At 31.6% G+C, this 22,410-nt stretch overlaps 1 long non-coding RNA gene across 1 annotated transcript; it reads right to left on the bottom strand.

Moving 5' to 3' along the window:
* Positions 1-1,307: 1,307 nt before the first annotated feature.
* Positions 1,308-21,781, bottom strand: LOC118203221 (uncharacterized). The gene is made up of 2 exons (XR_004760530.2): positions 21,615-21,781; positions 1,308-15,416 (listed from the first exon to the last, which is right to left on the bottom strand). It is a non-coding gene; the product is annotated as an uncharacterized LOC118203221 (long non-coding RNA).
* Between the last annotated feature and the right edge of the window lie 629 nt (positions 21,782-22,410).

The raw sequence follows: 22,410 nt of genomic DNA, 5'->3' as shown, positions 1-22,410 counted from the left end.
AAATTTATTAATCCTAAAAATTTATAAAAATGCATAAATGAATAATAGGATAGATTTAATCCTAAATAAAAATGCATAAGTGAATAATAAGATAAATAAATTTTTGGAATTATATATTTATTTATGGATTTTGATACTTGCACTTGATTTACATATGCTCTCAGAATTTAAATGATATTGTATATTAGTTCGCAGCAATAATTAATCCTTTATTTGTTTGCATTAAATTTCATTTAAATTTAATTAACTTTTAATTTGCTTTTTACGAATAGAAAATGTTTGTTAAATTCAAATTTCATTCCTTGCAGCAATGGCGCAAGAGAATTATTTAAATTTAATTTATTTTGAAACCCTGCAGATATATATATATATTTTCGTTTCACTTTTATGTGAATGTATATACATGTGCTCAGACTTTGGGATGTTTACAACTAAACTTTCAACTAAATTTACAACTAAACTTTACAACTAAACTTTACAACTAAACTTACTAAACTTTCATTCCAATTAACATGAGACAGTATTAATGCCCTAAACATTTTTTTAACAAAAAATTACTATAATAATTATTTTTAAATTCAGTCCTCTCCAGCAGAAGCGCAGGAATTAATTAATTAAATATTTCCATTTTCTTTACCTAATGTGTGTATATATAAAGAGAAAAATCTTATTTTTATAACTTCTATAAAAAAAGATATGAATTAAAAATGTTTAAATTAAAAATAATATTTTATGGATTATGCATAAAATATAACTGCCCATAGTGCATTTTAAAACAAACGAGATTTCTAATAAATTATCCAGCTATGACCCTGAAGTCAGCGGTATACAAGCATAGCAAATTTTGCGTAAATATTGTGAACCTTTCTTTACAGTTGCTCTTTTAGTTTTAATAACATATATATTATTTCATAATATTTAAGGCTTCTACAAACACATTTTTTTTTTTTTTTAATTTACTTAAGCTTCTATGGAATTAGTGATGTTCATAATATGCATTATAACCTTACTTATGTAAAAATTGCTAGAGTACTTTACTTTCGCAGTTCATAAGCAGAAATAAAAATTTCCAATAACATGGAATTTAGTAAACAAAACTTTTCTGCGTTTTACGTCAGGATCCATATCAAATCCAAAACAAACAATACTCGCTTAAGCGGGAAAAATTCAGATGTTCAGCGTCGTAACTCGCGAACTGCTTGTTTGGCGCCAAAATATTACAGTGACACCTAGCGGCGGAAAATGAAAATATTTTACAGATACGCAGCAGTGGAAACGCTTGTACGGATGCCGTAGGCGTGCTTCAATTGACGCAACGCGTTCGTAGTAGTGGAAACGAGTTCAGGGAGTCCTAACAAAGCTAGGTGGCTCCATCTGTAGAACGAATAATTAATTATTCTTTCTCCGTAAAGCGGATGAGAATATCTATTGCTTGCAGATTTGCAGCGAATTTTTCTAGTGGTGACTTAATATTTTTAGTGGCAACTGTAAGAGTGATGTTATTACCGTTCTGGATGCTTAAAATTAGGAATGCGTGCGAATGTGGAGCTTTTTTTCCCTTTTCTCTTTTTTTGCTTTTACTTATTCATGTATTTTTATTATAAAAATTTCAGTACTTACATATCTAAATTTTATCCCCTCCCAACCAAGGATGATTGTTTGCTCTGCAATAATTAGAATCGTTTCTGAAGCTTCCCTTTTGCATTCATGATTTATTGCCAGGAATTTTGAATTTTGTTTATATTTTTGCTGTATGATTGCTGAAGGCATACGTAAAAGTGTTTCAACTGGTTTTTCTTGATGATATCGTGCTATTTTTTTAACTGTAACTCCCATGATTCTTCCTGTCTACAGAGATTCCTATATTTAGGATTATGTGATTATTTCGTAATGCTTGTGGTTTGTTCCAAACATTTAAAACTTTTATCTACAGCTTCACTGTGCGTTCTCATTGCTTTTTACTTTCGCAACTGTGTATGGACGGTTTTTCTTTGTTTTCTTGCTCTAGGTTAAACTTAACTTCCTAACCAGATTTTGAATTGTTATCAAACTGGACCCCCTCCCTTGTTTTTCATTTTTTCTGCGCGTTCAACTAACTCAGGCACTCTCAAACAGTTTTCAAAGCGCCACACCACTCAAATAGTTTCAAAGCGATCAGAGATTTTTTAGCTTTTCCTTCTCTGAAATGAAAGAAATGTTTAGAAGTGCTCAGTTACTGAAATGAAGCATCTCGTTTCTTATTTTTTTTTGTCATTTACATTAAGTTAGCATTTCCAACGCATCACTCAGCATATTACACTTTTACAACACAACATAAGAGACATTATCATTAGATGATCGGTTTCATGAAGTTCTTCATTTTTCGCACATTGCTCAGAGCACATTAAAATACGTCTATGGTTAGGTTATTTCGAGCTTTTTTTTTTCATCCTTTCTATCTTAGTTAGGCCCTTAATTATTATTCTTTAATATAGTCTGAGCCCTATTTTTTAACCCACTTTTTTATCTGGCCTTAAAAAATTCGTATCAAGTGTTACGGATTATTTTTTTTTCTCAAATTAAAATTGCCTCTTTTCTATTTGCCTTTCCTTCGCATGTAACACTGATTTTTCTCCCTGCGAACAGAAAAACATAGCTAGTGCAAAACAAGACATCTGTCTCCTTTGCGAGTTTTCGTTGAGGCTATGTAAATATTTTGTGCTTTTAAATTGAAAGGTATTTTTAAATGTAAAAAAGGAACGGAATTCTGAAGAGTAGAAAGAGTTATAAACCATAATGCACTCATAAAAGACATAAGAAGATTAATATTTTACTTAAGGAAACGCATATGGTTAAAGTTGTGAAAATTAGCCATTTAAATCATTTGGGTAAAACACTTGATTCATTTCATGTCAGAAAGATCACATGGGAAACATTCAAACACGGGCTGGTAAATGAGTCAGTACTCCATGAGAGGGATCACAACTTTTCAACTTTCAGTGGGGGTTTCATGCTCAGCTTCGTCCTGAGCAGGATATTTGAAAGTTATTCTGCTACTGTTCAGCAGCATATATTAACAGCATAAAACCTGAAACAATAAAAACTTCCTTATTCTTATCCACGCAGTTGTTCTAATGATCACCAGATGGGTAATATCACTTATGATGTGTATAAGTCCAATGCTATCATTGACAGATGATTTTTTGTGAAGTCACATGATGGAAAATTGTGGATGACATACACAGGCGGTTGGGATCGAAGAGCAGCAGCATTACTATTCCCTCAGCCAGCTTGCACTGAAGATAGTGGATAAATCCTTACTTTAGATTATTTGATTGCTGCACAACATCTCTGTGATGTCCTCCAGAGGGCAAAGCACAATATTCATTCATTACTTTTACTTTTATGTTCACACATCTGACTTGTCTCTACCCTCATTATTTGTGCTATCGTAACTGATGATGATTCCCCATCAACAATTTGAAGACCTTGCAATATTTAGATTTCCTAAGACGAAATGCAGCTTGATTATTTTGTAGGACCAATAGTCCTTGCCATATAACAGGGTAACTTCGTAAAATAAAAGCATTTGCATGAGCAGATATTTATCCTGCATGTGGTGATGTCTGTGATATCCTAGGAATACTTGCTGATTGACACATTGCATGAGTAGGCGGTGTGCATGACTTGGAGCATCTGATGCTATTTGGGATGTTGAATGAGAATTTATTCGTTTATTTGGCGATTCAGCAGACGGCATCATAACATGAGTAAAGTGAGCAAGCTGATGCTCTGTTGAATGCCTCTTTCAGTCGCAGTGAGATTTCTCTTCGCTTTTTCACTGTACAAAGATGAGTTCGGTTTCTTTGCTATCTTTTCATCTATGATTTTATCGCTAATCCCAGGAAAGTCTTCCTTTGAGTACATAAATTGTAAATCTTTAATCCCTAGGTCGTTCGCTGTTTTGTTTTATTTTGGAAGAATACCCCTATCCGAAACGACCCTCGTAGGGGGACTTAACAGGAACTAGTCAAAAGTCATTATTTTGCATCAGCTCTGATTTCGCAGTTTTAAAACTGCAATCCCATTCTGTTACAAAGAGTTATTCTAGCACAGGGATCCGAATATAATGTAATCATGTACATTTTAATGACGTATATTTGTTTTCTAATGTAAATAACTTTAAAATATTGTACGTATAATTTTAATTAGGTTTCCTTATAAAATTTTGCGTAGTAAAACATCGATCTGTCAAAAAGAGCACTGGGGGAAAAATTCATTGAAATATTGTTAAGGGCTAAATTAAAAAAATTACAGCATAAATGTATTTTCCAAAAATTATACGCTACTATATTTCATTGAAATACTTTTATTGTACAATGATTACATTACTAAATTTTTTTAAGAGTCACTGCAAGTAAAATTATTAAATACTGCTGAATAGCAGTAGCAAAAATGTGTTGTATTATTCACTTAATAGTGAATCAGACTGTAAGAGTAATGAGGTATGATCGCTTAGCAATGAATCGTAGCTGGTTTATATGATGTCAGTAGTACCGACAGCTGTTGTCATATGAGCTAATGTAAAACACAAGCAATATGTTTATCAATCAAATATATTCATCAATTAAACAGGGAATGAAATTTTACCTGATTCATATATGCATACTACGCAATTGACATCGTACAAAACAAGTTCTGAATCATTTGTATAATTGACATCATACAGAAAAGCTTCTCAGTTATTTGATACACTTACTTTTGTAGATATTGCATGCGATCGTCATCAGCATATGTATTCTAAATCATCTTTATTATCAAAAATGGTTCAGATATTTCTCATTGGAAATCATATATCATCGGAAATTCCAACATCTACATTAGTACTCTAAACTTTACTAAACTGTCATAGGCATAACTTGAGAGTGCGGTCTACAAAGCATTCTCCATTTCCTGTTAAACTATTCATAGTACTATCACTTCCGAATGCAAGAATTCTATTTTTCTGGCCATCATAATTTTTTAAAAAAAATTTCAGCGGATTTTTTAATAATATCTTCAAAGTTATTTGGAAATGAAAGAAAGCCAAGGGACTTATAGGGTATTTCTCCCGCCTTTTCAGCGTGCCTTCGTTGTGTAGTGGTCTGCACGCTGGGCGCGTATTCCAGAGGTATGCAGTTTGATTCCCGGCGAAGACGTTGATGATTTTTCATGACTCCTGCTTCAAAAATATACCTAAGAGTCTCTACAGACTTATGGCGATTACACATTGATGATTCTGTTAATACAAAGTTTGGTACATTAGTAATAAAATCTAAATCTTTTTTCTAAATCATGTGCAAAGGTTTCCGCATATATCGTCGGAATGCCTGTTAATTTTCCCCGAGCTCTTCTAAAACAACTAAATATTTTGTATTTCAGTTTCCGATTCATTTCTTGTACATGCATGACTTTTCTGATCTCTTCTATACTTATTAAAATACGTCTATTGCAAATGTTGATTGGAAAATCCATTGCTTGTTTGTACTTTCCAACCCATGTTTCAATCTAAATAACCTACCATCATAATCTAGGGCTTTTTGGTCCATCTGAGTTTGAGTATATTCCATTTTTCTAAAAGACCTTGTTAACAGAACTCTTAACTAACCAGTTCAGTATAATGCGACAAGCTGACAAAATAGAGAGAAAAAAAACAGCTTCTAGAAATGGGTTTTTAAGAAAGATCAAGTGTGACGAGTGAGCCACACGTGACTGATTTGGTATAACAAACGGAAAGTGAAATGTCATAAATTCATCCTTTTTTACGCTTATGCGAAGAGAAGGCCAAATACGGGAATCAGGATTAAAAACTATTTCCGATAAATCAGGAATAAAATCCTCAAAACTGTTTTCGGATAAGGATATTTCAAACTATCACCGAGAAAAATCTCAGATTACCGATACCATTCACAAAGTAATCTCTAAAGCACACGATTCACGGAATTAACTCTTAAAAATATCCAAAGCAACTCATTCGCACTTATTCTTGAAGCCGTAGTTATATAGAGTTTACTGGTCATCTGGAAGCTTCGGTAAAAATCGCTGCTGGAACTTTAAAAATGCTTTTACAGAAACTTTTAGAAGGCCATCGATTTGGTGAGAAATTACCAAATGTCGCTATTTTTGTCGCAAAATTTTTTCAACGCCCATCGTTAGAGTTTTCGGCTATCTCAGCTTCTAGATTTCAAACATTTATAGATTCACAACAACAAGATCTGGATTCCTACATACGAAATAAAGACTCACGCAAATACGTGCTACAAATGCGATTACGCAAAATGGAATAAAACCAATTCATGGCATTATACCAATTCACAAAAACAGAAAGATAATCAAGTAGATTCAGATATTTACAGAAAGTTACAGCTCAATAATTACTACTTCTAGCAATGGCAACAGACTGTGCATAATCCAATACTTGATGCTGTTACATAGCTATTGCATTTAAAAAATATAATTGTGTATGGAGGATTATTGTTTAATAATGAACAAAATAACTTGCTTGCAGCATTGTTCTTACGTGCATTACTACGGATAATGTAAATGATTGATGTAGGGAAATTAAGACTAAAGCTAAAATCGCGTTGTCGTTAACTTTCTTTTTTATTCCCTGAACATCAGTTTTGGGGAAATAGTGGAGTCTGTGTCTGCCGAATTCGTGGGGATTATTTCACAAAATCATTAACAGTTTATCTGTATTAAAACTTTTGTACGTGATGTAAGATAATAAGTCACATTATGCGTCATACTGCCTTAAACAAGAGTTGTAAGGATTAAGATTATAATTTTTAATTAAAGGTTTTGTGTGTATTACTTACAACTTATAAATTGTAAAAATATTGTATGCAGAATTACTTACATCTTATAAAATGTAACTTAACTTATAAATTGTAATTTATAAATATAGATACTTATAAATTGTAACACTTTTATAAATTGTAAGAAATGAATATAGAATTACTTACAACTTATAAACTGTAATTTAATTTCTCATTTTCGTGATTTCTTATAAATTTTTAGATTCTGGCGAATTTGTTAAGAATTCTTTCAGAAATGTGATAACGTAAGAAAAGCAATTTCATCTCAAAAAAGAGAGACGGGGGGGGGCACGAGGGCTAGATCTGATTCTATCCGACGTGGAAATAGGCAAGCTGTGGAATTTTCTCTTATCTAAAACTGGGTCCTGTTCTGTAAGATTCGCCATTTAGAATTCTGTTCACAACATACGTTATGTCGCAGCACGGTTTTTCCGTCGCAGCTGAGGGTAATTAAAATCATCTGCAACCATGTCGCAGAAAAGGCTTTATCTTTTTGGCCGAAGATACCTTTCTTCTGACGACTGAGATATATTTTACGTCTTTTCCCTTGAAAGAGATATAATTTACGTTACGTTCTTTCTTAAAAACATTAATTCCATCAGTATCTTCTGGTACTAACTTTATCAATGCCTTGAATCTAATACCGAACTACTATCTATGAACACCTGTGATCTAAGCCAGTGGTCTCAAACTAGCGGCCCCCGAAACAATTTTATGCTGCTCGACAAGACATTTCCATTATGTATTTGTTGCAAAGCCTTCAAGATTTAGTTATTTGAAGTCCGAGTTTGTATTATTTTCATTTTGTATTATTTTCATTTCTATTGAAAAAAGAACACGAATAACACTCCATATAATCTATAAATGTAGCTAATTAATTTACAATAGTATATAAAGCTTATTCAAAGACTTGAAAATACAGATTTTATTAATTTTTATTCGTATTGTCAAAAAATATATAACGTCAGTTATGAATTTTTGCACGAAGTAAAATCGCTTTGTTTGGGAATACGCTTAAATGTGAAAATTCTTTTCGCGGCTGAAAATTAATAGCAAAAGACATCGATTGACCGATAAGCATCTATAATATATGATGAAGCTATAGTTCTAGTAATTTCTCTCCAAGACTACAACTTTTATCAGTATCGAAACGTCATTAAGTCTCAAGCTGTAGTAAGAAGTAAAATGTTTATAATATATTTACATACAAACATATTTTTTATTTATGCATCGAAGAAAAATTTTATAAATAAGAAAAAGAGACAAGGCTGTCATTATTTATTCTCAAATTTTGTTCCACTTGATAAATTATCACTCTATAATAAGAATTTTTTAATAATTTTTTTGTTTTTAGTTTAAATTAAAATAAGTGATTTAATGATTAATTAAACATGTTAGAATTGTATGACAGAAATATTAGTCTAAGAATTTAATATTTGGCTATCGATATATTTGAATAACAAAGTGTAATCAACAAAAATATCTTTAGCAAAATTTATAGTTCAGATCAGAAAAAATTAAAATTTTGAATTTTTTTCCTTTGCGGCATTATCACTATTGTTCATGTACGTTTTGATAAATATTTAGCGAGAGAAATTTAAAGTATCTTTTATTTTTGATGACAAAACTTTTGATTTTGATGAAAAAAAAATATTCTGTCCTGTCAGCTGCTTTTATTTCGTGAATTCGGCCCTCATGCAGTTTGAGGTTGAGATCACATAGCTAAGCGATGGCAGAATATAAAACCGCCTCATTGAATGCAGCAGCAACAATGACCACACAAAAGGAATTCGCCTTTCAAGGCTCTGATAGCATGGTACAATGGAAATAAAGAGCATAACTAAATGCCTGCGTAATTTAGCTCTTCGCGAAAGTATTTCCTTCTTGTAGCTCTTCCAGTACAGTCAAACAGTATCTTCATGGGTGATTATAACAAGAAATTAAACTTCGAAAGGTGTTGTGGAAATTCTGACGGAATCACTAGTTATATTTTAAACGTTGTTAAATAAAACTATTGGACTAGTTTAGCCGTTCACTGCACAAATCAATTAACTCCACTTTTTGAAATATCTTAAATTTAAGTATCAAAGCACTTGGTTCAGTCAAAGCTTTTCTAATTTATAATAAATTTTCCAAATAATAAAAATTTGCACCATTAAATAACAATTTTTGTTTGGCTGTTAAACAATAAATAATTTGTTTAGAAGCCATATAAATCAACTTCGTACTCAAAGTCGTCGCAACACTTCAACTCAAATTCAGTAGCACATGCTGAATGATAACGATAAATTAAAGCAAAATAAATTAGTCAGTCGCAGTCTAGTAGCCACAGTATCAAGTGTTGTGTTTGAATTATTATAAATAACAACTTCAATTTGATAGTAAGTTTTAAAAAAATAAATATTATAACCAATATTATCAAGATGAATGAGATTAATAACATTCTGAATAAGGAAAACAGTGAATCACCTGATGGTTCTTCAATATGGTTTGTTAACAGTAAGTATGGCCCTAGAAAACAGCTATGTTTTTCTTCGTAGTCTTCTAATTGAAACAATAAAAATATTGAAAGAAACGCATTGATTGGGAGGAAGTTGCAATCCTGATAATTGGGTCCGAAATTAACAAAAAGATTGCAATACAGGAATAGAGGAGGAAATTGAATACCTTAAAAACATCTGCCGATTTAATATGCAAATGTCTTCAGAAGTGCAATCAAAAAAATTATTTCGGATGAGAAAGAGGCTTCCATGAAGATATTTTATAGTTGACATAGTCAACTTCAGCAAAATATTTTCTTAAGAAGTTACATTGAAGTTAAAGAAATAAAAAGAAGGTGCCCTACAAATAACACTTAAGAACCAAGATAACATTCCTTTACTTATTATTTTCGAAAAGACCGACAAGATATTCCTATTTGCAAAAAATATTTTAGGGACATTTATCAGGTGAATGACGAGCAGATATATACAAATGTTCTTCTAAAGAACAAGTTACGTATTTGGTTGATCAGCGTAATGGTCGTGTTGTAAGCAATAAAGTAAGAGGACACTATATTGATCTAGCTAAATTAAATTTACTTGATTGCTAGAACCTACTGGAACTGATAAGTGACTATTCGCTGAGTTCTACTGGGTCAGTAACAACAACAGAATCAGTTAAAATAAAAGTTACAACAACAACGGTTAAAATAAAAGTTAAAATACCCTTTTATTTGAACTCAAATATTCACAAATGGACCCACTTGGGCATAAGAAAGCCAGCACTTATGGCTTTAAAGTAGAAAACATAAAAATCACTAATTTTCAGTTGAATAATCATCCGAAGCTGCACAGAGCTATTTAACGCGTAATTGGCTCTTTTGGCTAATATCACCAACGTAGATTAATAGGCTATTAACATGCACAGCCGTAAAATAGCAAGATTTAACTAGTAGCAACAACGTGGCAGAAAGGCAGAACACGCTGCGTCTGAAGTAGCTTAAATCTCATCTGAAACAATAGTTTCTACCCTACTTTGCATAAAGCAGGAAGCTGAGAACTCATTCTGAAAGGAAAGCCTAGGTAGAAAAATGAAAATGTTAAGGAAAGGCTGTTTCCAAAATCAAAATTAACCGTTAAAAAATAAAATGCAACCCCCACAACACACCATAGCTCAAATCCAAGACTGTAATATTTGGATTCTTACTTAAGAAAATGTTTTAGCTATACGCCGCACAATGTAAAAAGGAAAATGTAGTACCAATGAAAGAAAAATATACTATAAGGCCTTCTCTTCAAAATTTAATGAATGTGCGATGAAAGTGAAAACATCGTTTTTTGAACAAAATAAAACTATCGAACCATTTATCAATTCCATAAACACACAATAATATTTTCAACTAAGATAAACTGGAGAGTTATTAAGTTTGTGGGAGAAACATGAAAAATGTGCGATGCCTTCCCTGGGACTCGAACTCTGGGCCTCCTGATTGCTAGCCGGACATGCTTCCAGTTACACCATGAAAGTATGCGGAAAGAGGAAGAAAATATCTCGCATTCTCTCCCCACTTAAAATGCACGTCGCGAGGGCAGGAACCCACTCACCAAATCCTTGTAGTGACGAATAATCTTCACCATATTTTTTAGTTCGGGTGCCACTGTAGAGTCATAAAGTTTATTTCGGGGCAGGAAACATGAAAAATCAGCAATTTCCTCGCAGGGATTCGAAATCCGCTCCTGGGGTTTGTCACCTGACGCGCTTTCTCACGAAGGCTCGCAATAAGGAAGAAGAATAATAGAATTACAAAATAATAGAATTAATTTTTAATTTCCTAATCCTTAAAACGAAACGAACGATCTTGTTTTACTTGAACTGTATAAAGAATTTTTGAATTTTTAAAAATGGTATTTATTTCTCTGTTAGAGGGCCTTATTAATTCATACTTTTCATTTCTCTACCCTAACAATAACCAACATTAAATGTTTTGTTTTCATGTCAGATCGCAAATGTCTTATACTATTCATATTTATTATACGCAAATGCAGCTCTAAGCTTTTACGTCCATAATATATTAGAATATTTCATTAACAAAGTATATGTGCTTATTTCATCAACTGAATTTCTGATGTTAGCATATCTTCGCACATTAAAATATTCTACTGACCAGAAGCCCACACCTGCATAAGGAATTATTTATATTTGAGTAAAAACGCAAAGCCTAATCTGTTTTTATTTAAACTAATATATTTTAGTGATACAAACTAATTAAGAAAACAAATTAACAGTATAATACGTATTATTAAAGCAATTACAATCCAGCAAGAGTGGAGTTAAAACTCAATTATTAATCTATCATCTCTCCAAAAAGGCTATAATTAAACAGAAAAAATTACTTAAAAGACGCAGTCGTTTTACCCATAGTTTTATATGTTACATGTTTGCTAAACAATGTAGGCTAGTCCACATGTTGTACAAATCCATTGAAATTAATTTAACAGTTTTTTAAAGAAAATACGTATCACAATAACATGCTAATCAGATAATTTTTGTATGTTATTTAAATTGATAGAAAAATTTATTATCTCGTAAATGAATTATCAAGAAACTTAATTTTACTTGGGCTATGAAAAAAAAATGAGAGCAATAGATAATTACTACCATAAAATACATACTATACTATATAGTATGCATACCATAAATATTTTTTTATGAAAAGACACAGTTATTCTAAAGTAATCATATTTTGTAAATCTAAATCTATATATTTATATGAGAAAATTCTACAAATAAGTATATAAGACAGAAGAGGTAAAAAGGAACTATTGTTAATCACGAAAAGTTTCAGGCAGCATATTTCAACGAAAATATCCATTTTGACCACTTGTTTTTGCGTAGTATCTGTACGTAAGGACAGAATAAAAGACTCGTTTCCTCCAAAAAAATTATAAAACTGCTTTAAAATTAATTCTGAAGAGAAATTTTCGTGGCGTCTGTACGAACGTACGAGTATGTACGTACGTATCTCGCATAACTCAAAAACGAGTAGCCTCAGAATGTTGAAATTTTGTATATAGGAACATGTAAATGTGCACCTCGTATTTTGGTTGCAATCGGCCGCACCAAACGTATATAAATATATTTATATATATATCCACTCTGTTACCCGGCTCAGTGATCTCAGTTTCTTTACTCTTCTAGGTTTGTAAATTGTACATTTTTTGCTTTAAAAATGATTGAATTATGTTGTTTTTATCTTCCGGTTAAGGTTTTTATGCCTTTAGTAAATCTGTACGCAATATGTTTAGAATTATCAACAATTTTAAAGTTGTTTAAGTGCCGCTAAGCCTTTTTTTGATGGAGGCCATTGATTGTTTACACTTGAAACAGCAGACTAGTGGATTTGTTGCCAGAGAAACTTAGCTTCGCAACAACAAAGATAATGCCTTCATTTATTATTGCCAATTAAATCATGCTTAATCCTTTCTGGAAATTTTTCGAGGAAATAAGTGTTTAAGATTTACTTCGCAATTTTTAATATAGATATTTTGAGTTTTTATGTATTTTTGCCTTTTCGCGAAGTGAGAACTGAATTAATTGAATGAGAAATACTCAATCGTCTGTGAACAACTGTTTCTTTTTTGCTTTGTTTGCTTAATTTCTTTTATACATCATTCGAGCTTTATTATAGTATTTGAATAGAACATGTGGCAACGATTAGATAATTCTATTCTTTAAATCATATAAATTTTGTGCATTATGAGTTATAATATGAACGAAATATAATACTGTTAAGTGAATCTAGTGCCAGAGAGTCGCTATGATAAACAAATACTAGAGTGAATGTTAAAGAATGCATTTATTCTATAGTGGTTTATGCGCTATCGGCGAAGTAGATTTAATTCAATCCAATAAGTTTAAATGAAATGCAAGAAAAAATGCGTATAATTTAATATTCCGTACAAAGAAGTCCTGTGGTGTACACATCAGATTTTTTTTTAAATTAGCTTATTCAAGAAAACATTAACAATTCGAATCTGAGAATTAATTCTCCTATTCAAAGGTACATAGAGTAACCAAATTAGCTTTACGAATTACACTCTAACCGTACAATCATAAACTTTTCCTAGTTTCATTCTTTACTAAAGAGCCCACCAGCAGCTGAATGGAAAAGTTGCTAAACAGATATAATTCGGTCCAAGGCGTTTTCGAAGTTTTCCCCATGTGTAACGTGTATATATAAACCTGTTTCTCTTAGAAAATCTTCCTCGCAGGCGTCCCTTCCTTTAGGTAGATAGCCCTCGAGTTCTTTATCATAATCAAATAAATCAATCTTCATTGAGGAAAAATATTGCGCTAATCAAATATAAGTTGCTTTACATTTTTAGATTCATGCTGTAAGATGAGTAAATAAAATTATGTGATTAAGCGGATTATAAAGCAAAAAATGGAGAAAAATCTGGCACTAAGATCCAATGTCTTAAACAGTAACTTAACTTACTTAAATTTGCATTAAAAGAATTTTCAAACGTTTGATTCGTATATGTTAAATTTCATACAAACACGCAAAGGGACACAAAAGGGAAATAATTTGGAAAAGATTGTCGTCATCATCGTCTCTCATCTTTATCGCTACCATAATTTTCACCTTGACTTCCTCAGATAAATGAAACTAAACAATAGCGAACTATTAAACTAAAAAAAATTGCTGAAAGACGGTCAGAAATTTGTTTACTTTAGTTAGATCTTTCGTCACTTTTTTTTGACTATCATCAGATTCCGCACGTATGTGCCGAAAGATTTATGTGTCGAAGGGACTGTAACGAAAAATGTAACTAAGGTAAACAAATATTTGGAATGCTTTTCGTACTATTTTTTTTTCATTTGTTTCAATGTTCAGTTTAAACTTCTGCTAACGACCAGAAATTATAAATTTTCTTTCGGCAAATACTAGAATTTCATTTCAGGAGCCTTCCTCTTGTTATTTATGATTAGGCAGAAACAAATTAATGATACATTTGTTATTTTGGCCTTGGCTGCGTTTCATTAAATTAGATCGCAATACTTGCATGGTTCTTTGTTAATTACTAGATGGGAAACACAACTGAGGATACTGCAAGCATTTTATGTTCATTAACCAATTATTATCATTTGAAATTTCATCTTTCCATAGTCATCACCAAAATGCCAACTGGTTACGTGAATATTTAAACCGAGAATTTGAACATTTTAGAGTTAGAGTTTTCGGGAACCTAGCTTGTAGTTTACGTCCTCGCCAGCTATGCCAGAGTTTATTCCAGCTTTAGCCATTTTTCAAGACAAACGTTAAAAATGCTTCGTATTTGAGCCAGCTTATGTAGTCTCCGACTATGATACTTGAATTTTAAACTTCACCATCTGTTATTTTAAACACTCGCCAGTGACGGAATTTTGTTTTATGTGCACAAGTGGGGTCTCCTGTTAAATTTAAAGAATTAATTAACATGTTATTTTAATCTTCGTAAAACTGTCATCTTAGTTCAGGCTGGAGTGATAACTCGCTTAGTCTGAAAAGACATTGATTTAAGCCTTCTGTTCATGTCAAATTTAAAAATAAAATTAATTTTGGACAAATAGCAAAATCTAAAATATTTGGGAAAGCATTGTGAAGCAATAAAATTATAAGAAGTTTGACTCCCATACCACAAAAATTAACCAGGATATTTAATTTCAAAATTTGCAGTTCGTGATTTCCTTTTCAACTTGTCTTCAGGAATAGATTAACTCATAATAATCCGAGAAAATGAATGTTTAAATTAAGTTTAAATGAAGTGGGGCTAAAATAGTTGTAATTTAATACGCCGTGCAAGGAAGTCATGTGATGTCCACTAGCCGCATTTTTAACTTATTTCTTGAAATTATTACCATAATTAAGGGACCGCTGATACTAAATTAACGGACGTTGTGTTTCTTTTTAATCAAATTAGGGTTTAATTTTATGAGACAAATTGTTCCCTCTTTTTTTGGCTGGCTTATTGCAAAAGGCAAGTGATGGGCTTCTCTGGACCTTCTTAAAACGCTCTCTCCGTGGCATATACTCGTATGTGATCACAAAGCTGATACCTGAAAGAAATAAGTGTATAAGCATCAACATCTCATGCTATTAAATATATGAATTTTTTATGAAGTTCACATAAATGAAATTCAAAGAGAACGACAGAAAGCTATTTTAAGAAAAATGAAAATAATTAAAAAAATATTTAAACTTCTCGCATTTCTGTTTCATATAAAGAGTATGATTGTTTACACCTGACATGTCAAACTCTGCACCTCAAATGAACTAAATAGTCATCAACATACAATAAGGCAGGGCGCAAATGAAAAATGCTATTTTCCTAGTCAATGGTGCATTGAAAAAGTGATTATCACATAAAATCTCTTCTAATACTGTATTTCTTTAAACAAAAATATGTAGAAGGAACATAAAGAAAACATTTACCAAAACAGGATCTAACCGCAGTTTAAAGTTTTCCCAGCAAGACCAGTATTAGTCGCCAACAGACTTTACTTTAATCGACAATGGGGCGGATTGCAGGATAAACTCTCGCACTTCTATTAGGAGCCAAAGTTTTATAGCATTATATGTGATTGCATGTAATATCGTATATTTTTATACCTCATATAAATAAAACGATTACTAATGAAAATTATAGAGAAAAAGATAACGGGTCTGAAACAGTAATAATATCGATAGTTAAAATAGTTTAACTTAGTAACAATATAACTTAACAACAATGTAACTTAAATAACAATAGCAATCTTATTTGCCTTTAAGGAGTAATTCCAAGTATGCTCAGGGAAAGTTATTCCAAATGGCACGACCTGAGTTTGTCTGGAAGGATACAAACAAATTTAGCAACTTTTGAGTCTTAATGGTGGTTTTGATTCTGACTTGAGTATGTAATTACTAATACTGAAAAATAAACTTATCAAAGCTCGTAGTGTTTACATTCCATATTTTTTTACCTACTCTTAGTAGCTTAGCAAGCAGAACATGAGAGTGCAAACAGAAACAAGCATGAGGTTATTCGGAATGTTAAATCCACCCAACCGGCTATTTGTCTCATCTTGAAAGCGAGTTTTTTGCAGGTAAACATTTAGTAGGGAATAGCAGGAAAGTTCTGTTTGATTTCTATACTTTTTTTTTTGTTACCTAATGACCGGTTTTGTTACCTAATGACCCAGGGCATAAAATAAAACCTCAGAGAAGAAATTTCAAGGCTTTCGGAAAAAACTCTCAAACGGCATTTTTTTGGAAGCATTTTAAAAGAAAGCTTCTCTTGCGATCTTTAGAGAAGGATTAACATTTGTAGACTACTAAATTGCGGGCTGTCATCCCAGAAGGACAAAAGTTGTTCATGAATTTAATGCTACTACATTAGCCACGTACACGACTTAAGTGCAACATACATAAAAGATGCACGATTTCCATTTTGTTTTACAGCAGGGAAAACTAAACACACTTGTTATCTCTCTCTTACAGATTCCTTTTATCATTCAGTTGTATACGTGCAAGAGAAAGGTAATGTGAGTGTTATACGTATGTTATTTCTAACGGAGCTAAGAATTTATTTGATGTTTCTTAAGGGCTTTTCTTTTAATCTTTAGTCAGTTGCATTTTCCTGCATTGACTCAGGTCATTAATTCAGTTTCTTAATTAAATTCATCTCTACTAAAGTGTTTTTCTTATTTAATCATTCGCAGAACGTAAGTCGCCATTTGGCTTATCAAAGCATCAGAATCTATAATTTAATGGGAGAAAGCAAGTATTTTGCAACCTGTTACTTTACTGCGTTTTCTAAACTGCCGAAGGTCGTAAATGCAATTTCTGATAACAGTTTACTTAGAACTTGTTTTTCTTCCACGAATCTTATTTTATCTTTTACAGAGCATTAAAAATCGGAATGTGTCTTATTGGAATATCACATCCTACGTTTTAATCAGAAAAAATAATCATTAGTTAATTACAGAACTGATCCCAGAATGATGCCTATCCTTCGAGCTGTTGAAAACGTACATTTAACTTCTGATCTGTCGAAACACTTAACCACTAAGAGCCTATTGTTAAAGAGAAAACATACTTATAACATAACTGCCAATTAAAATCAATGAATAATTTTGTATCTTAAGTGTATTATATATATCTTTTACAATAAATTTCTTTGATTAAAAGGAAATGTTACTGAAAAAAATCATAAGAAAGAGAAAATGCATTTTCGATACCACTGGGTGTATTTATTTATACGTTCTATATTTATACATACGGAGAAGGAGATTGAGTAGTGCTATATGAGATAACATTAATGTAGATAGTCACTAATATTATTTGATAGCCACAACTACAAATGAAACAATCTTGATATAAGTAGTGAGAAAGGGATGATCCATTCCGTAAATACAAAATTACGTCCTGCATTTGCGACTATTTACTTAAATATTATATTAGATTTTGCAGTACATGGTAAAAGTATAGTTTAGGGTACCCCTTGGCGAAACTTGGCGAATTTTGGCGGTACATGGATATCGATTTTGTGCAATTCTTTGATTCGTTATTTTGGCTTCACATAGTGACTATCTGAGCCTTTCTTCCTACAAACCCATTCAAATCCAACTAAACGTTTTTAACACACACCACAAAAACGCTTACAAAACATCCCATTATTCAAAATTTCCCAGAATCATGCACCCAATTACGTCACAATAGAGTTTCCATAACATTCAAATACTCAGGCTACCATAAATGAAACAACAACTTGGCGATAAATCAAACAACTTCACCATAATACAAGGGGTACCTTAAACTCTACTCTACCCCAGTACATTTTTACGGCATTAAATAATTAAAAACGCATTTCTATATATTTTAAGCATTCAGTATCACCCTCAAAATCTATTTTCACTATTTCTAAGGCAAGGGTTTCTGCAAGTTAAATGTGTAGTCAATGTAATTTTATTTATATATTCGGTTATCGTATTTTATTACAATGATAATTATATTACTAAATTAAAAAGAAGTGTCAGGGCATTGGACCCTCTGATCACTAGGCGAACGAGAAGAGCAGATTTAGCGTTAACCAAAGTGTACCAGGAAGAGGACTGCTACTTTACCCCCCGCGTACAATCATCCATGCCTTTACCGCGATTCTAACCCGGGTTCATCCTTACAGCAGTCAGCGTCACTAACCACTGTACGAGATGTGCGATCAGGCTGCTAAATAAAAACAAAATGATTTTTCTTTCCTTAGTATACAAAATGCAAAATACCCTGACTTCAAATGACTTCGACAGAATCAAACACTTGAATTAATTTTCATTTGCCTAAAACACATTGCCATAATCCAAATAACCTAACCTAGCCATAACCTAACATAAAAATATAACTCATAAAGTACACATTTATTTAAATTAGTTGAACAATTTTAAAATTATTGTACTCTTATTTCTATATTTTTTAAATTAAGAGAAATATTTAAAAGTATATTAATAAATTTAAAATGCGTTAAATTATATTAAGCTTAATCTTATATGGCCTAGAAAGAGAAAGCAAAGTAGATAACTGAAAATCTAGATATCTAAAATCCTCATAATTAATTTTCTCTTATACTAGATTTGAAAGTATCACAAAATATCTTACTAAAAGAAATGTTCTAATGGTAGAATTCTACTCGTAAAATATTTTGTGACTGCGTGATTATATGCAGCTGACTGTAATACCATGGGATAAACCAGAACTTGAATCTGAGATCTCTAAATTCTTCGGTGTTCTCAAGTGATTTTCTAACTGTGCGGCGTCCTAGCGTAATTTATTTTAACTTAGTAAGGCACTTAGCAATATACCAGATTACGCTTTTGTTCGCAATTTATCGCCCTTACATATACGCTAACAGAAATAATACAAATCCATGTGAAGCCAAACTGATATATTTAAGAGATTTTACAGTTCAGAGAGTAGCACAAAACGGAACTTTAACTGAAGATCTACCGAAGCGTTCAAGCATTAAAACAGTAACTTGAGTGGCAATAACGTAAGCCTAAATGCCTTGGGATTTCAATTAAAGAAGAAACTACTTAAACTAAAGTTCTTACCTATTTCGTCTTCTGATGGTAAGTAAAGTTAAAATAACTTACTGCTGCAGGTGCATTGCCAACTGTACTGTTTGATTATTTATTGAATCTACAGCCAGACGAGCGCAAGGACGGAAGAAGTGGTCACAGACAATTCCACAACAGAAGGCATCAACAAAGAATCATACTTCTATATTTCTCTGTTTCAACACCAGTTTTAACTTCTTAAATAATCAATCAATATGTTTACTTCTGGACAGGGTTAAGTTGGAAATCAAATTAAAAAAAAGAGGCACAAAATTTAAAATAAATAAATGCTGCTTAGTTAAACTTATAAGCTTATGGTTAATCTGCTAAAAGAGACGTCACTTTTAGATTCTCAATTTATTTATCTTTCTAGTGATGCTTCTGCAAAAGTCAAAGCAAAAATAATTACCATTAAAGTCAATAACCTTGCAATAAAATCAATAATAGTAACAGCATTATAAAGCGTTACGATTCGATCTTTAAATTCGGATTCCTAATTACGACTGCCTTTAATCTATAGGGCAACACTTGATTTAAAAATTATGAATCAAGTGCTCATCATTAAGGTCATTAAAAATTAATAAACTTCATATGAAGCTTTTAATGATTCTACAATCCACAGACAGCTAGACATGTATAACGTACACAATTTAAGATAACATTGCTACCTACTTTTCTTTTCTTTTTTTCTTTTTTTTTTTTTTTTTTTTTTTTTTTTTTGTCATTTGTTGTTTTGTAGCACAGAGTATAAGTTTTCAATCATTATTTGAATATTAAAACTTTGCTGGGTAACTGGGTTACATGATGCCAAACATTTGAACCTAGAAGTGGTAACCTCTTTTGCACTTTATGATTTGTTATTTCAGCTACAAATAATCGATTCTTGGAACAATATTCTAAATGAATGAAATGTTTCTCATTTGCATGGTTTTAATATTAAAGTATTAACTTTGATTTGAAAAGCCCCTAATAACAGCTTCTAAGAAGCATTTTATATCTCATATATACAAAGATAATAACTCTTAATTACATTAGCTTTTTGTCTCAAATTTAGTCTAAAAAATTTCGAAAGAATCTTTCGCTGCGATTTATTTATTAGGGAACCAGAAAATGATTTAATAAAGATATGCCAATAAAGATAAAAATTTAAAAGATAAATCTTTAATAAAGGTAATGTTTGCATTAAGCAAACATTTTTGTTAAATAAACCATCTTCAGTGGGACGGTAATTAAGTAAAACCTTTTCCTCCCGACATAATATTTCTTTCAAACAATATTATTTATTTATTCTAAACGTTTTCCCTAAATATATTTCTTTTACAGGCATAGTACAAATGAATAAATTTTCTTGCTAAATAAACACATTTTGCTGTGTATTTTTACTAGAATTTTTTTGCCCTATTTTATCTGAATTAATATATATTTTTCAAAAAACTTTCTTATGTCTTTTACACAGATTGTTTCCCAAACTGGGATAAAACTGTAGAGTCATTAGGTTAATTAGAAGCAGAAAAGATGAAAAATATGCAACCGCCTTCGCAAGGAATCGAACCACGGACCTCTGGAATACCGGCCCAGCGTGCTACCGTTACACTACGAAGGCAAGCTAGGGAAGTGGGAGAAATACCTTATAAAACATTCTGAAAATTTTATTGAAAAAGGCGTGACAGCTATATAAAGGAGTTATCGCCTTTCCATATGCGGCTGTCGTGGTATAATTGTTAGCATGCCTAATTAGCAATCGGAATACACGTGGATTGAATCCTAGTAAGGACGCAGCTGATTTTTTATGTCTATTACTCTGATTAACATATTAGTTCTTTAATGAACCATAAGAACACATATATCTGTGGACTTCAAGAAATGTTCCTTTTTCATATAGCTCACAATAAGGCTATGAATATGGCTTTATTCAAGGCTATGAAATTTTTACAGTAAATTTAGATTGGAAGATAAAATTGAGACATTTTATTTAGATCAGTTGGATGAGTCTTCAAAACGAGTCATTTTTTAAAAAATGCATTACGAAGGAGAAATCATCTAAGGGTCAAAAGAGGTTAATTAATGGTTAGGCTTCAGTAATATTAACAACTGTATGCTTTATTTGAAATTCAGAATTAAAATTGAAGTATTTTATTTACAACTGGGACAAAATCTAGAATATCTTACCTACTATTGCGCAGTCATCTAGCAGCAACACTAAAAAGTGGAATAATAGGCTTAGTGAAGCACATTAAAATGTAACTGTTATGACTGCTATAGAAGAATGTCTGAAACTATCTTAAAATTATGCAAAATATTCACTTTAAACTCATGTTCTGAAGGCTGGACTTCGAAGGAGGAGACTAAGGAGCTTCTTATTGGAAGACTGGGCAAAATAAAGAAGATAAAAACCTGAATAGCGCCTCCGCTCTATTTTTGTTTTTTACTCGATTGCGAAACACTTACTCGCTAATATTAAAAAGCAGAAGGTATGTAATTTTATAAACATGCCCTTCTCTTTGATTACGAAATATTTAAAATAGGCAAAGAAGCGAGTTAAAGCAAAAAAATAAATCTGAGGTTTTAAAACTATTTTTGTTTAAACTTTCGGAAGTTATGTAAATTAGGAATCGCTATAATGCCATGTTGTTAAAAGAGATTATCTGCAGCAATTCTAAAAAAATATTCAGAAAACCCTCATTCGGGAAAAATAAACATTTGAAGAAATTAATACTTGAGATATCAGTTATCAGTTATTTTTCAAAATCGTATAAAGTTCTTAATTTGAACTTGGACCTCAGATAAACTGCTTTATTGATATATGACGCTGTAAACAATTGTTGTTTTCAATAGCTGGATAAATAATGGCTTATAATCGTAAGTAAATACCATTGTTATACTGACAATGGCAATAACAATATTTAATGAAAGAAACCGAGTAATAGTTTTACAGATTATCGTTGTTGTACTTAACAATGGCAAT

The sequence above is a fragment of the Stegodyphus dumicola genome, chromosome X2 (genome assembly GCF_044657685.1).
Source record: "Stegodyphus dumicola isolate Sdum_Otavi_A_Nest chromosome X2, ASM4465768v1".
Classification (NCBI taxonomy): domain Eukaryota; kingdom Metazoa; phylum Arthropoda; class Arachnida; order Araneae; family Eresidae; genus Stegodyphus; species Stegodyphus dumicola.
The sequence above is the reverse complement of the archived record's forward strand: the minus strand, read 5'-3'. Positions and strand labels throughout refer to the sequence as shown.